Source organism: Pristiophorus japonicus, chromosome 2, assembly GCF_044704955.1.
Source record: "Pristiophorus japonicus isolate sPriJap1 chromosome 2, sPriJap1.hap1, whole genome shotgun sequence".
NCBI lineage: Eukaryota > Metazoa > Chordata > Chondrichthyes > Pristiophoridae > Pristiophorus > Pristiophorus japonicus.
The window spans coordinates 88071823-88087670 of NC_091978.1; the positions used below are offsets into that span (position 1 = coordinate 88071823).

At 44.2% G+C, this 15848-nt stretch overlaps 1 protein-coding gene across 5 annotated transcripts in view; it reads left to right on the plus strand.

Moving 5' to 3' along the window:
- The window catches only part of LOC139239574 (talin-1), a 313415-nt gene that overhangs the window by 94948 nt on the left and 202619 nt on the right, over positions 1-15848 (plus strand). The window contains exon 1 of one of the 5 annotated variants that reach the window (XM_070868362.1): positions 14826-15098. The exons of the other annotated variants lie outside the window; for them this stretch is intronic. The gene's annotated coding sequence lies outside the window, so the exon portion shown is untranslated. Of the gene's footprint in view, positions 1-14825; positions 15099-15848 lie in introns of those variants that run through there. 5 annotated transcript variants of the gene reach the window in all.

Consider the following 15848-nt stretch of genomic DNA (forward strand, 5'->3'; position numbering starts at 1 on the left):
CGTTTGAGACACTACTTCCTCACCCTCAATCTGTTACAAATTCAACCAAACTGTGATCACTCATTGAGAGGATCTTTTACTCTGAGATCGTTTATTATTCCTGTCTCATTACACAGGACCAGATCTAAGATGGCTTGCTCCCTTGTAGGTTCTGTAACATACTGTTCTAAGAAACAATCCCGTATGCATTCTATGAATTCCTCCTCCAGGCTACCCCGTCCATCTTGTCTTCACCAGTGCTCAGAAGAGAATATCGGTTGAAGGCAATGGTGCCTCTGGGGAATGCAGCCAGAGCCAAGTCCAAGGCACCACGGGTGGCTCAGCTGCACAGGAGGGAGGGACAAAGAATAAAAGAGCTCTCGTAATAGGGGATTCAATAGTTAGGGGAACAGAGGCCTTTCTGTAGACGTTGACTCCAGGATGGTATGGTGCCTCCCTGGTGCCAGGGTCGAGGATGTCACAAAGTGAACGCAGGGCATTCTGGCGGGGGGGGGGGGAAGGAGGAAGAGGATAGACAGCTAATGGTCATGGTCCATATCAGGACCAATGACATGGGTAGAAAGAGGGATGAGGTCCTGCAGGCAGAATTTAAGGAGCTAGGAGAAAACTTAAAGGGTAGGACCTCAAAGGTAGTAATCTCTGGGTTACTTCCGGTGCCATGTGCTAATGAGAATAAGAATAGAAGGATCGAGAGGATGAACGTGTGGCTGGAGAGTTGGTGTAGGAGGGCTTTAAATTCCTGAAGCATTGGGGCCGCTTCTGGGGGAAATGGGACCTGTACAAATCAGACGGGTTGCACCTGAACAGCGCTGGGACCACTATCCTCGCAGGAAGTTTTGCTAGTGCTCTTGGGGAGAGTTTAAACTAGCTTGGCAGGGGGATGGGAACCCAAGAACAAATTCAACAGGGAAGGAAGTAAAGCTGAAATTGGATAGCAAGCATGTAGAAAGTGAATCTAAGACAGGAAACAAGGGCTAGTAAGTAGCAATCAAGGAGGTCTTCCTGTGCTAAATGCAAATACTTCAATGCAAGGAGTATAGTGAATAAGGCAGATGAGATGAGTGCACAGGTAGACATGGGAGTATACATTATAGCCATTACAGAGACATGGCTGAAAGAGGGGCAGGTTTGGCAACTCAATATTCCTTGTTATAGGATTTTTAGACAAGATGGAGGGGGGGGGGAGGGGTTAAAAAAAAAAGGGGGGTCACGGTATTGATTAAAGAAACTATTACAGTTGTGAGGAGAGGAATCATCAAATGAGGCCATATGGGTCGAATTGAAAAATAAAATAGGGGCGATCACACTGCTGGATGTGTATTTATAGACTCCCAAACAGTGGGAGGGAGATAGAGGAGCAAATATGTAGGCAAATTGCTGTGAAGTCCAAAAATCATAGGACAGTAATAGTAGGGGATTCTAACTCTCCAAATATTGATTGGGACAAATATATTGTGAAGGGTATAGAGGGTGCGGAATTCTAAAAATGCATTCAAGGGAACCTTTTTAGTTAGTATGTAACGAGCCCAACACGAGAGGGGGTGGATTTGGTTTTGGGGAATGAAGCTGGGCAGTGAGAAGGGGTATTAGTGGGAGAGCACTTGGGTGCTAGTGACCATAATTCAGTCAGATTCAAGGTAATTATGGATAAGGACAAGGATAGACCAGGAATAAAAGTTCAAAATTGGAAAAAGCTAATTTTGCTAAGTTGGAAAAGCGACTTGTAGGTAAATTAGTCTGAACAGTGGGAGGCATTCAAGGAGGAGATCCGGAGGGCTCAGGCCAAACATGTGCCCTTAAAGAAAAGGGGTGGGAATAACCATTCTGGAGCCCCCTTGATGTCTAGGGACTTACAGGGGAGGATAAAGAAAAGCTCATGTCATATACAGATGGCTAAATACTATAGAATCTTTGGAGGAATATAAAAAGTTCAGAGGTGAAATTAAAAGATATTAGGAATGCTAAGAGAGAGCATGAACAATTCTTGGTAAGTAAAATTAAGGAAAACCCAAAGATGTTCTATAAATATATTAAGAGCAAAAGGATAACTAAAGAAAGGATAGGGCCTATTAAAGACCATGAGGGTAATCTGTGACTGAGGCAGAAGATGTTGGAATGGTTCTTAATAAATACTTTGTGCCTGTTTTCACAAAGGAAAGGGGCAATGCAGATACTGCTATCGAGGAGGAGTGAAATTCTGGATGAAATAAACAGTGAGCGAGAAGATATTAAGAGGATTAGCAGCTTTGAAAGTAGATAAGTATCAGGCCCAGATGAAATGCATCCCAGGGCTGTTGAGCGAAACAAAAGAGGGAATAGCAGAGGCCTTGACCATCATTTTCCAGTCCTCTTTGGAGTTAGGCTATTCGGCCCTTCGAGCCTGCACCACCAATCAATAAGATCATGGATGATCATTCACCTCAGTACCCCTTTCCTGCTTTCTCTCCATACCCCTTGATCCCTTTAGCCACAAGGGCCATATCTAACTCCCTCTTGAATATATCCAATGAACTGGCATCAACAACAACTCTGCGGTAGGGAATTCCACAGGTTAACAACTCTGAGTGAAGAAGTTTCTCCTCATTTCAGTCCTAAATGGCTTACCTCTTATCCTTAGACTATGTCCCCTGGTTCTGGACTTCCCCAACATCGGGAGCATTCTTCCTGCATCTAACCTGTCCAGTCCCGTCAGAATTTGATATGTTTCTATGAGATCCCCTCTCATCCTTCTAAAGTCCAGTGAATACAGGCCCAGTCGATCCAGTCTCTCCTCATTTGTCAGTCCTGCCATCCCGGGAATCAGTCTGGTGAACCTTCGCTGCACTCCCTCAATAGCAAGAACATCCTTCCTCACATTAGGAGACCAAAACTGAACACACTATTCCAGCTGAGGCCTCACCAAGGCCCTGTTCAACTGCAGTAAGACCTCCCTGCTCCTATACTCAAACCCCCTAGATATGAAGGCCAACATACCATTTGCCGCCTCCATCGCCTGCTGTACCTGCATGCCAACTTTCAATGACTGATGTACCATGGCACCCAGGTCTCGTTGCACCTTCCCTTTTTCTAATCTGCCGCCATTCAGATAATATTCTGCCTTCGTGCTTTTGCCACCAAAGTAGATAACCTCACATTTATCCACATTATACTGCATCTGCCATGCATTTGCCCACTTGCCTAACTGTCCAAGTCACCCTGCAGCCTCTTGGCGTCCTCCTCACAGCTCACACTGCCACCCAGCTTAGTGTCATCTGCAAACTTGGAGATATAACACTCAATTTCTTCATCTAAATCATTAATGTATATTGTAAATAGCTGGGGTCCCAGCACTGAGCCCTGCGGCACCCCACTAGTTACTACCTGCCATTCTGAAAAGGACCCATTTATCCCGATTCTCTACTTCCTGTCTTGCAACCAGTTCCCGATCCACGTCAGTACATTACCCCCAATACCATGTGCTTTAATTTTGCACACCAAACTCTTGTGTGGGACCTTGTCAAAAGCCTTTTGAAAGTCCAAATATACCACATCCACTGGTTCTCCCTTGTCCACTCTACCAGTTGCATCTTCAAAAAAATTCTAGAAGATTTGTCAAGCATGATTTCCCTTTCATAAATCCATGGTGACTTGGACTGCTGCTATTTCATCTTTAATAATTGATTCCAACATTTTCCTCACTACTGATGTCAGGCTAACCGGTCTATAATTACCTGTTTTCTCTCCTTTTTTTAAAAAGTGGTGTTACATTAGCTACCCTCCAATCCATAGGAACTGATCCAGAGTCGACAGACTGTTGGAAAATGATCACCAATGCATCCACTATTTATTGGGTCACTTCCTTAAGTACTCTGGGATGCAGACTATCAGGCCCCAGGGATTTATCGGCCTTCAATCCCATCAATTTCCCTAACACAATTTTCCGCCTAATAAGGATTTCCTTCAGTTCCTCCTCCTCACTAGACCCTCGGGCCCCTAGTAATTCCGGAAGGTTATTTGTGTCTTCCTTTGTGAAGACAGAACCAAAGTATTTGTTTAACTGGTCCGCCATTTCTTTGTTCCCCATTATAAATACACCTGATTCTGACTGCAAGGGACCTACATTTGTCTTCACTAATCTTTTTCTCTTCACATATCTATAGAAGCTTTTGCAGTCAGTTTCTATTTTCCCCCTCCTAATTAAACTCTTTGTCCTCCTCCTGCTGATTTATAAAATTCTCCAAGTCCTCAGGTTTGTTTTTTCTGGCCAATTTATATGCCTCTTCCTTGGATTTAACACTATTCTTAATTTCCCTTGTTAGCCACGGTTGAGCCACCTTCCCCATTTTATTTTTACTCCAGATGTGCAATTGTTGGAAGTTCATCCATGTGATCTTTAAATGTTTGCCATTGCCTATCCACCATCAACCCTTTAAGTATCACTCACCAGTCTATTCTAGCCAATTCATGTCTCATACCATCGAAGTTACCTTTCCATAAGTTCAGGACCCTAGTCTATGAATTAACTGTCATTCTCCATCTTACTAAGGAATTCTACTATATTATAGTCACTCTTTCCCAAGGCGGCCTCACACAACAGGATTGCTAATTAGTCCTTTCTCATTACACATCACCCAGTCTAGGATGGCCAGCCCTCTAGTTGGTTCCTCGACATGTTGGTCTAGAAAACCATCCCTAATACACTCCAGGAAATCCTTCTCCACCGCATTGCTACCAGTTTGGTTAGCCCGATCAATATGTAGATTAAAGTCGCCCATGATAACTGCTGTACCTTTATTGCACACATCCCTAATTTCTTGTTTGATGCTGTCCCCAACCTCACTACTACGGTTTGGTGGTCTGTACACAACTCCCACTAGCATTTTCTGCCCTTTGGTATTCTGTAGCTCCACCCATACCGATTCCACACCATCCAAACTAATGTCCTTCCTTACTATTAATTTCCTCTTTAACCAGCAACGCTATCCCACCTCCTTTTCCTTTCTGTCTATCCTTCCTGAATGTTGAATACCCCTGGATGTTGAATTCCCAGCCTTGGTCACCCTGGAGCCATGTCTCCATGATGCCAATTACATCATATCCATTAACAGCTATCTGTGCAGTTAATTCGTCGACCTTATTACGAATACTCCTCGCATTGAGGCACAGAACCTTCAGGCTTGTCTTTTTAAACACATTTTGTCCCTTTAAAATTTTGCTGTAATGTGGACTGGAGGACTGCTAATGTGGTACCCTTGTTGGAGAAAGGGATAGGCTGAGTAATTACAGGCCTGTTAGCCTAATCTGAATGGTGGGACAATTATTGGAAAAAATTCCGAATGACACTATGGGCCCAAGTTTCCACAGGATAAAAAACGGGCACCCCTCCGAGCTGGGCGCCCGTTTTTTGCACCTAAAACGGCGCCAGAAAAAAAACGCGCTATTCTCGAGCGCTTTGCAGCTCCTTGTCCGTTTGGCGCGGCGCCCAGGGGGGCGGAGCCTACACTCGCGCCGATTTTGTAAGTGGGAGGGGGGGCGGGTACTATTTAAATTAGTTTTTTCCTGCTGGCAACACTGCGCGTGCGCGTTGGAGCGTTCGCGCATGCTCAGTGTGAAAAAAAACATTGACACTCGGCCATTTTTGTAGTTCTTTGTAGCTGTTTAATTTTTGAACATTTTTTAATAAAATCACATTGCCATCAGTACTGAGGATACCCTTCTCACTGTATCCTTCCCCTCCCTCCCCTCCGCGGCAATAAACCGCTGTCTCCTTCCCCTCCCTCCCCTCCGCGGCAACAAACCGCTGTCTCCTTCCCCTCCCTCCCCTCCGCGGCAACAAACTGCTGTCTCCTTCCCCTCCCTCTCCTCCGCGGCAACAAACCGCTGTCTCCTTCCCCTCCCTCCCCTCCGCGTCAACAAACCGCTGTCTCCTTCCCCTCCCTCCCCTCCGCGTCAACAAACCGCTGTCTCCTTCCCCTCCCTCCCCTCTGCGGCAACAAACCGCTGTCTCCTTCCCCTCCCTCCCCTGCACGGCAACAAACCGCTGTCTCCTTCCCCTCCCTCCCCTCCGCGGCAACAAACTGCTGTCTCCTTCCCCTCCCTCCCCTCCGCGGCAACAAACCGCTGTCTCCTTCCCCTCCCTCCCCTCCGCGGCAACAAACCGCTGTCTCCTTCCCCTCCCTCCCCTCCGCGTCAACAAACCGCTGTCTCCTTCCCCTCCCTCCCCTCCACAACAACAAGCCGCTTTCTCCACCCCCCCCGCTTAGCAGCACGAACGGCTTTCTTCCCCCCCCTCCCGCTCAGCGGCAACCAACGGCTTCAGAATTCTCCCTGGCTGAAGCACTTTCACACAGGTAGGAAGATGGTTTATTTAATCTTTTCTTTGCTTATAAATGTTTATTCAGGTTGGATTTATTTGTATAATAATTGTAGAAGTATAAATAAGGATTTATTGTAGAATTTAATGAGTTCCCTTCCCCTCCACCTCGTTCTGGACGCCTAATTTGTAACCTGCGCCTGATTTTTTTTTAAATGTGTAGAACAGGTTTTTTCAGTTCTACAAAAATCTTCACTTGCTCCATTCTACTTTAGTTTGGAGTATGTTTTCACTGGAAAAAAATTCTGTTCCAAAGTAGAACTGTTCTACCTGACTAGAACTGCAGAAAAAAAAATGTGGAGAATTGTGATTTCCACCAGTTGCTCCTAAAAATCAGGTGCAAATCATGTGGAAACTTGGGCCCTATAAATCTACCTTTGGAAAGGGAAGGATTAATTAGGGGCAGTCAGCACGGATTTATTAAGGGAAGATCATGTTTGACTAATCTGAATTTTTCGAGGAGGTAACCACGATGTAGTGAATATGGACTTTAGCAAAGCTTTTGATAAGGTCCCACATGGTCACGAAGGTCAAAGCCCATGGGATCCAGGGCAAAGTGACAAGTTGAATCCAAAATTGGCTTGGAGGTAAGAAGCAAAGGGTAATGGTTGATGTTTTTGTGACTGGAAGGATGATTCCAGTGGAGTTCCACAGGGCTCAGTACTGGGTCCCTTGATTTTTGTGGTATACATCAGTGATCTAGATTTGAATATAGGGAGTATGATGGAGTTTGCAGATGCTAAAATTGGCTGTGTGGCTGATAATGAAGAAGAAAGCCATGGACTGCAGGAGGATCTCAATCTACTGGTCAGGTGGACAGAACAGTGGCAAATGGAATTTAATTTGGAGAAGTGTGAGGTAATGCATTTGGGGAGGGCTAATAAGGAAAGGGTATACACATTAAATGGTGGGCCACTTAGAAATGTAGATGAACAAAGGGACCTTGGAGTGCTTGTCCACAGATCCCTGAAAGTAGCAGGCCAGGTGGCTAAGAAGGCATACGGAATGCTTGCCTTTATTGGCCAAGGCACAGAATACAAGAGTAGGGAGGTAATGCTTAAATTGTATAATACTCTGGTTCAGCCACAGCTGGAATACTGCATGCAGTTCTAGTCGCCGTATTATAGGAAGAACGTGATTGCACTAGAGAGGGTGCAGAGGAGATTTACTAGGATGCTGCCTGGAATGGAGAATCTTGGCTATGAGGACAGATTGGATAGGCTGGGTTTGTTCTCATTGGAACAAAGGAGGCTGAGAGGAGACTTCATTGAGGTATATAAAATTCTGATGGGCCTGTATAAAGTGGATAGCAAGGGCCTATTTCCCTTGGAGGGGTCACTTACGAGGGGGCATAGTTTTAAGGTGGTTGGTGGAAGGTTCAGAAGGGATTTGAGGGGAAGCTTCTTCATGTAGAGGGTTGTGGGGGTCTTGAACTCGGTGCCTGGAATTGTGGTGGATGCAGAAACCCTCACCACATTTAAAAGGTGCTTGGATGGGCACTTGCTGCAGGTTACGGACCGAGAGCTGGTAAGTGGGATTAGACTGGATAACCTCTTGTTGACTGGTGCATATATGATGGTAAGTACTGCAAGGATTCTAATACGGCCAGGGTGATCTCCTGGACTAGTTTCGATCGCCTGGATGGGTCGGAGAGGAACTTTCCCAGATTTTTTTTTTTGCCAATTGGCCTGGGTTTTTATCTTTTTTTTGCCTCTTCCAGGAGATCGCATGGCTCCAGTTGGGGGTGGAGTGTAGAATGTTGCGGTGCAAGGGGTGTCAGTTGTGTGGGACGGACTGGCTGGGCTGGATATTCTTAACCTACGAACAATATCAGAAAGGTATATGTGAAACCTTCAGGGCTGCTGACTGAGGGGCCTGTGGCTCTTTGTCCGCCGATGCGGACACGATGGGCCGAAATGGCCCCCTTCTGCGCTGTAGATTTCTATGTTCTATTTATAAGATCGCCCAAAGTGGAGCAAAAATATCTGGGAGTCTCTTCGCCGAGAGCAATCTGAAGCCAAGCATAGACAGCGGAAGGAGCGCGCAGCAACCCAGGCCCCCCCCACCCGTTCCTTCAATCACTGTCTTTCTCCACCTCCCCCCCCCCCCCCCGCCCCTTGTGACAGAGACTGTAGGTTCCGCATTGAACATTTCAGTCACCTGAGAACTCATTTTTAGTGTGGAAGCAAGTCTTCTGAGGGACTGCTGCTGATGATTTTTCCCATTATAATTTCACCTGTCACAGCCTCTAAGGGACGAATGCTTAGTTTTGCTATACTCTCTTTTTCATACTTGTGGAAGATCTTGGGTACAATCTTCCCCAAAGCTGTTTTTTGGTGTACTTGAAGAGTTGCGTCCGTTTTTTTGGGGCCCAAGTACGCCAAAAAAAAAATCATCCAAGTTTCCCCGTTTGAATTCTTAATTTTGGCGCCGCCTGGCCTGTCGTTTAGTTTTGGGGGTGGAGCCCAAGATCTGCGCCAAAAAGATCAGGTTGCCACAATAATCGGTGGCAAAATGCGGGCTGAGGCATAAGTGAAACATACAGCCAGCTCACGGCAACCTGCACAAACACATTACACATTGCAGCAACTTACCTCCATTAAATTCTTGAAGTGTAATGACAAAAGTCTATCTCACCTTCCCCCTCCTGGTGCCAGTCCAGGTTCCCACTACTATTCCAGGCCGAAGGGCTTGCCGGTCCCGATCCCAGTCCCTGGTCCTATCCCAGACCGAATGGCCTCCTGGTCCCCGCACCTATCCCTGGCCGAATGGCCTCCTGGTCCCTGCACCTATCCCTGGCCGAATGGCCTCCTGGTCCCTGCACCTATCCCTGGCCGAATGGCCTCCTGGTCCCTGCACCTATCCCTGGCCGAATGGCCTCCTGGTCCCTGCACCTATCCCAGACCGAATGGCCTCCTGGTCCCCGCACCTATCCCTGGCCGAACGGCCTCCTGGTCCCCGCATCTGTCCCTGGCCAAACGGCTTCCTCCCTTCCCCTCCCCGTTCCTGACTATCCCCGAAAGGCTCTCGCCTCTCCGCTGTTATCCGGGGCCTGGAACTGCATCTGCTGCGCTGATTTACTTATCTGCGCTGATTTTCTTAACTTGCTAGAAGGTTTTTCCACACAGGCCACATATACCGTCCTAAGAATTGGAGTAAACCAGAGCTGTCCAAACTTGCTTAAATGGCCAGAATTGGCACGGATGGCAGGTTACCTATGACACAAAAAAACAAACCTAAAAAATCGTAACTGAGTTACGCTGGCACACATTGATTGGGGAAACTTGTATTTTTTAAACTTAGGCCAAAAAAACGGTGCAAATCACTGGGGAAAATTGAGCCCCTTATCTGTTTTTATATTTCTTACTCATTCTATTGTCTCCCCTTTTTTTTTTAATCACTTTTTTGGTCATCCTTTTCTGGTTTCTAAAGCTATCCCAATCCTCAGACTTACTGCTATTCTTTATAACATTATAAACTTAATCTAATACTATTCATGACTTTTTAGTTTGCCACAGATGCATCACTTTTCCCTGGAGTTCTTTTTCTCTGGAATGTATATTTGTTGAGAATTTTGGAATATTTCTTTAAATATATGCTACTGCTTAGCTACTATCATACCTTTTTAACCTAATTTCCCAATCTACCTTGGCTAACTCGCACCTCATACCTATGTAATTGGCTTTATTTAAGTTTAAGACTCCTGTTTTTGCGTGACGTATTTCACTTAATATTGTGATCAATCCTTCCCAGAGGAACCTTTACTGAGAGATTACTAATTAAACCATGTCTCATAACACGTCAAGATCTAAAATAGCTAGTAATCTATGGTTCCATGACTTATTGTTCTAGAAAACTGTCTCGAATGCATTCCATGAACTCATCTTCCAGACTACCTTTGCTAATTTGATTTGCCCAGTCTATATGAAGATTAAAGTCCCCCATGATTATTGTATTTCCTTTGTTACGTGTTCATGTTATTTCTTGATTAATACTCTCCAACAGTATAGCTACTGTTTAGGGGGCCTCTAAACTACTCTCTCCTCTGTTTTCTGCTATTTCTTCTCTCCACCCATATGAATTCTACTTCCTGATCTTCCGAAACAAGATCCTTTCTCATTACTGTCCTTATGTCATCCTTTTATTATCAGGTCTACCCTCTTCCTTTTTCATGTTGCCTGCCTTTTCTAATCGTCAGGTACCCTGGAATATTTAGTTCCCAACTTTGATCCACTTGCAACCATGTCTCTGTGATGGCTATTAGATCAAAGCTGTTATATATGCAGACTATAGATATACTCTGTGTAGTCACTGCATTGTTGCATAAGATGGATACTTATTACCTGATGTACTATCAACAACGTTTACACATATGCTGGCACCAGGGTGCAATTGGTGGAGACCGGGGTTTCCTGCCCCTGTGGCAGAGGCTGTCCACCAGAGGGCACTGCGGTGGGAGACCTGGGCCTTGCACACCTGCCTAGATGTGCAAGGCCCAGTATAAAAGGCTTCCCACCATGCTTGTGCCTCACTCTGGAATTACGAATAAAGGACTAAGGTCACTACAGTTTGAGTACAACACTTTGCCTCGTGGTGTCATTCATAGGGACATTACAGACATGATTGAGGGTGAGGAAGTAGAGTCTCAAACGAGTGTACTATGCTTAAACAAAGGGGACTACAGTGGGATGAGGGCAGAGTTGGCTAAAGTAGACTGGGATCACAGACTAAACGGTGGCACAATTGAGGAACAGTAGAGGACTTTTAAGGAGCTCTTTCATAGTGCTCAACAAAAATATATTCCAGTGAAAAAGAAGGGTGGTAAGAGAAGGGATAACCAGCCGTGGATAACCAAGGAAATAAAGGAGAATATCAAGTTAAAAACCAATGCATATAAGGTGGCCAAGGTTAGCGGGAAACTAGAAGATTGGGAAAATTTTAAACGACAGCAAAGAACGACTAAGAAAGCAATAAAGAAAGGAAAGACAGATTACGAAAGTAAACTTTTGCAAAACATAAAAACAGATAGTAAAAGCTTTTACAGATATATAAAACGGAAAAGAGTGACTAAAGTAAATGTTGGTCCCTGAGAAGATGAGAAGGGGGATTTAATAATGGGAAATGTGGAAATGGCTGAGACCATAAACAATTATTTTGCTTCGGTCTTCATAGTGGAAGACACAAAAACCATGCCAAAAATTGCTGGTCACGGGAATGTGGGAAGGAAGGACCTTGAGACAATCGCTATCACTAGGGAGGTAGTGCTGGACAGGCTAATGGATCTCAAGGTAGACAAGTTCCCTGGTCCTGATGAAATGCATCCCAGGGTATTAAAAGATGGCGGAAGTCATAGCAGATGCATTTGTTATAATCTATCAAAATTCTCTGGACTCTGGGGAGGTATCATCAGATTGGAAAGCAGCTAATGTCACGCCTCTGTTTTAAAAAAAAAAGGGGGCAGGTAACTATAGGCCGGTTAGTTTAACATCTGTAGTGAGGAAAATGCTTGAAGCTATCATTAAGGAAGAAAATAGCAGGACATCTAGATAGGAATAGTGCAATCAAGCAGACGCAACATGGATTCATGAAGGGGAAATCATGTTTAACTAATTTACTGGAATTCTTTGAGGATATAATGAGCATGGTGGATAGAGGTGTACCGATGGATGTGGTGTATTTAGATTTCCAAAAGGCATTCGATAAGGTGCCATACAAAAGGTTACTGCAGCAGATAAAGGTATGTGGAGTCAGAGGAAATGTATTAGCATGGATAGAGAATTGGCTGGCTAACAGAAAGCAGAGTCGGGATAAATGGGTCCTTTTCGGGTTGGAAATCGGTGCTGGGACCACAGCTGTTTACAATATACATAGATGACCTGGAAGAGGGGACAGAGTGTAATGTAACACAATTTGCAGATGACACAAAGATTAGTGGGAAAGCGGGTTGTGTAGAGGACACAGAGAGGCTGCAAAGAGATTTAGATAGGTTCAGCGAATGGGCTAAGGTTTGGCAGATGGAATACAATGTCGGAAAATGTGAGGTCATCCACCTTGGGGGGGGGGGGGGGGGGGGAAAAAACAGTAAAAGGGAATATTATTTGAATGGGGAGAAATTACAACATGCTGCGGTGCAGAGGGACCTGGTGGTCCTTGTGCATGAAACTCTTTTTGGATAATGTTTCCGCCCGGTTATGAACCGGGGACTTTTCGCGTGTTAGGCGAACATGACAACCACTACACTTCGGAAGTGCATGAATCCCAAAAAGTTAGTTTGCAGGTGCAGCAGGTAATCAGGAAGGCGAATGGAATGTTGGCCTTCATTGCGAGAAGGATGGAGTACAAAAGCAGGGAGGTCCTGCTGCAACTGTACAGGGTATTGGTAAGGCCGCACCTGGAGTACTGCGTGCAGTTTTGGTCACCTTACTTAAGGAAGGACATACTAGCTTTGGAGGGGGTACAGAGACTATTCACTAGGCTGATTCCGGAGATGAGGGGGTTACCTTATGATGATAGATTGAGTAGACTGGGTCTTTACTCATTGGAGTTCAGAAGGATGAGGGGTGATCTTATGGAAACATTTAAAATAATGAAAGGGATAGACAAGATAGAGGCAGAGAGGTTGTTTCCACTGGTCGGGGAGACTAGAACTAGGAGGCACAGCCACAAAATACGGGGAAGCCAATTTAAAACCGAGTTGAGAAGGAATTTCTTCTCCCAGAGGGTTGTGAATCTGTGGAATTCTTTGCCCAGGGAAGCAGTTGAGGCTAGCTCATTATCTGTGATTTGAATACATTCAGATAGATTTTTAACCAATAAGGGAATTAAGGGTTATGGGGAGCGGCGGGTAAGTGGAGCTGAGTCCATGGCCAGATCAGCCATGATCTTTTTGAGTGGCGAAGCAGGCTTGAGGGGCTAGATGGCCTACTCCTGTTCCTAATTCTTATGTTCTTATGTTCTTATGTATATTATGACATAAAAGCCATATCTCTTTGTGCCACCAATTAGTCTATCTTGTTACAAATGCTTTGAGCATTCAGATAGTCTTTAATTTTAACTTTTTACCATTATTCCCTGCTTTCACCTTATTCGCTGATGTACATGAGGGAGAAAGGAATAGGATATGTTGATGGAGTAAGGTGGAGCAACAACACAGGCATAGACCTGTTGGGCTGAATGGCCTATTTTTGTGCTTTAAATTCTACATAATTCTATATTTATCCCTCCAGCATCATCACTAAAATGGATTATCTGGTCATGTTTCACTGCTGTTTGTGGGACCTTGCTGTGTGTAAATTGCCTACCGTGTTTCCCTATACTGTATTGCAACACTGCACTTCAAAAAGTACTTCATTGGCTGTAAAGCATTTTGAGACATCCTGAGGTAGTGAAAAGCACTGTATAAATGCAATTCCTTCTCTTCCCCCTTCAAACCCGAAGATACATTAACCATTTAAAAATTTCTAAACTGAGATTGACTGTTTACAGAACCAAGGCAGGTGGATGGAGTTGAGATGCAGAAATGCTATGATCTAATTGAATGGTGAACAGGCTTGAGGAGCTGAATCGCCTACTCCTGTTCCTATGTTGTAGCTCATTGGTAATTTGGGATTGGGAACCCAGGTATTATATTTAGGGTCCTATTTTGAGCTGGAACCCGGGGGGGTGGCATATTCCTGGAGGTTTCATCACATGACCTCTCCTCCAATTGCTCTGCCTAGTCAAACAGCCATCAATATTTTTACTGCTTGAAGAAAATGCAAAAAGCACCTTTTTTTTTGATTCTCCTGATATCCTCTTTAGATCTGGGGACAGGCATTTTGTTGCAGTTTGGTTACAGCAAAAAGTAATTGTAAATCGCAACAGCAGTACAGATTAACGTCACTGAATTGTTTTGCAAGGCAATTAATAGAGCATATTGTTGCATCACATTACCAATGGTGTCTGCTGCTAAAATGACTTTGAAAGAAAATGACATGAAATCTATATTTCAAAGATTTATGCTGTTGTAGTGCTATGCAACATATGTCTGAACTCGAGCATCTGACATATTTCAGCTGAGTTTTAGTTATGCATGTTCCTCATGCAGTTGTTAAAGCGTCCCATTGAAATGAAAACAGCTGTGATAATTCCGAGGCAACCATTCACCCACTTGAAAATCCAGCATCCCAATGCTTCCAGATTAATTAAAGTTCTGAACTGGTGAATGTGTAGATGAAACCATCTTTGTTCTGCTCAATACAAGGTTCAAATTGTAAATGCCAACACTGGCAAGGGAGGGTGTACTTTATTATACGTCCAGTGTACTTTTTAAAAACACAGTTCAGTTGTATCAGATACTTTTTTGCTGGTGAATGATTCCCTTTTAAGGCATGCTGGTAAAAGCAGGAAGTGACTACATTGTTCGTGGTCAAGCTAATCATCGCCCTGGGAATCGGTTCCTGTGGAGGCATTCCAAGCATACTGCTCAGTCAGGGAGTAAGCAACACACAAACTACACTCTGGAATGTGTAATGAGGAAAAGTGGCTGCCTAGCATCCAGCAGGGAGTGTACATTTTTAAGTGATGCATAACAAAATTATTGCTGTGTAGTTCAGTATTTGCAGTGTCTCAGTATCTTTAAAACTCCTTCCTGTACAGTACATGAAGTCTACAGAAAAAAACGTGGGATTCTTCTTGGTTCTGTTTTACCACACATGAGGGTTTCAAACTGTTGGAAGATTTGAAAATTCACTGAGGATTACATGCTGTAAGTTTGTAATATAACCTTGCAACACTTGCCTCAGCCAAACTACTGAATTTTAAAATAAGAAATGTAATGAATGGGAGATGGAGGGGGAGAATGGAGTAGGATCATTTACTTTTAGTGCGTTCTCTTACGGATACCTGTGATTTTTTTTCTGTGCCTTACAACAGTGACTACACTTCAAAAGTAATTAATTAGTTTAAAGCGCCTTGGGATGTCCTGAAGTCATGAAAAGCACTGTAAATGCAAGGTCTTTCCTACGACTCCGTAGTTGGAGAGCAATTGAAGTGCTGAGAGAATAACCAGTACTCCAGATCCATCCCTATTGGAGTTTTAAAAAGTAATTCGAACAGCCCAAGCACCTTTTAAGGAACCGTAATCTATTGGTTAAGTGTATGTTTATGGGCCTAATCATATACAGAAACACCAGATTGAGATCTCGCTCCAGAAAGGCACAGAATGTTCTTTCAAACATTCCAAGTTACATTGCTAATCTGGCATACAGTTCGCTCATCCCAACATTGTCGGGCAGTCATGATCCAGGACCAGCTGATCTTTTTGTAATGTTGCATGAGTGCATGTGCAACAGGGATATTTTTAGCTCTTAAATGAAGCTAGCATTGCCTCTGGAAAAAGTCAGGGAGGAGAAAAGAGAAGTAATCTGTTTCAGCAAATAATCCTTTTTTTTTTAAAAAAAAAAGGAAACAAAATAAAAATTGTACAGAAAGCTTTTTATTTCAGCAGAATATGTTG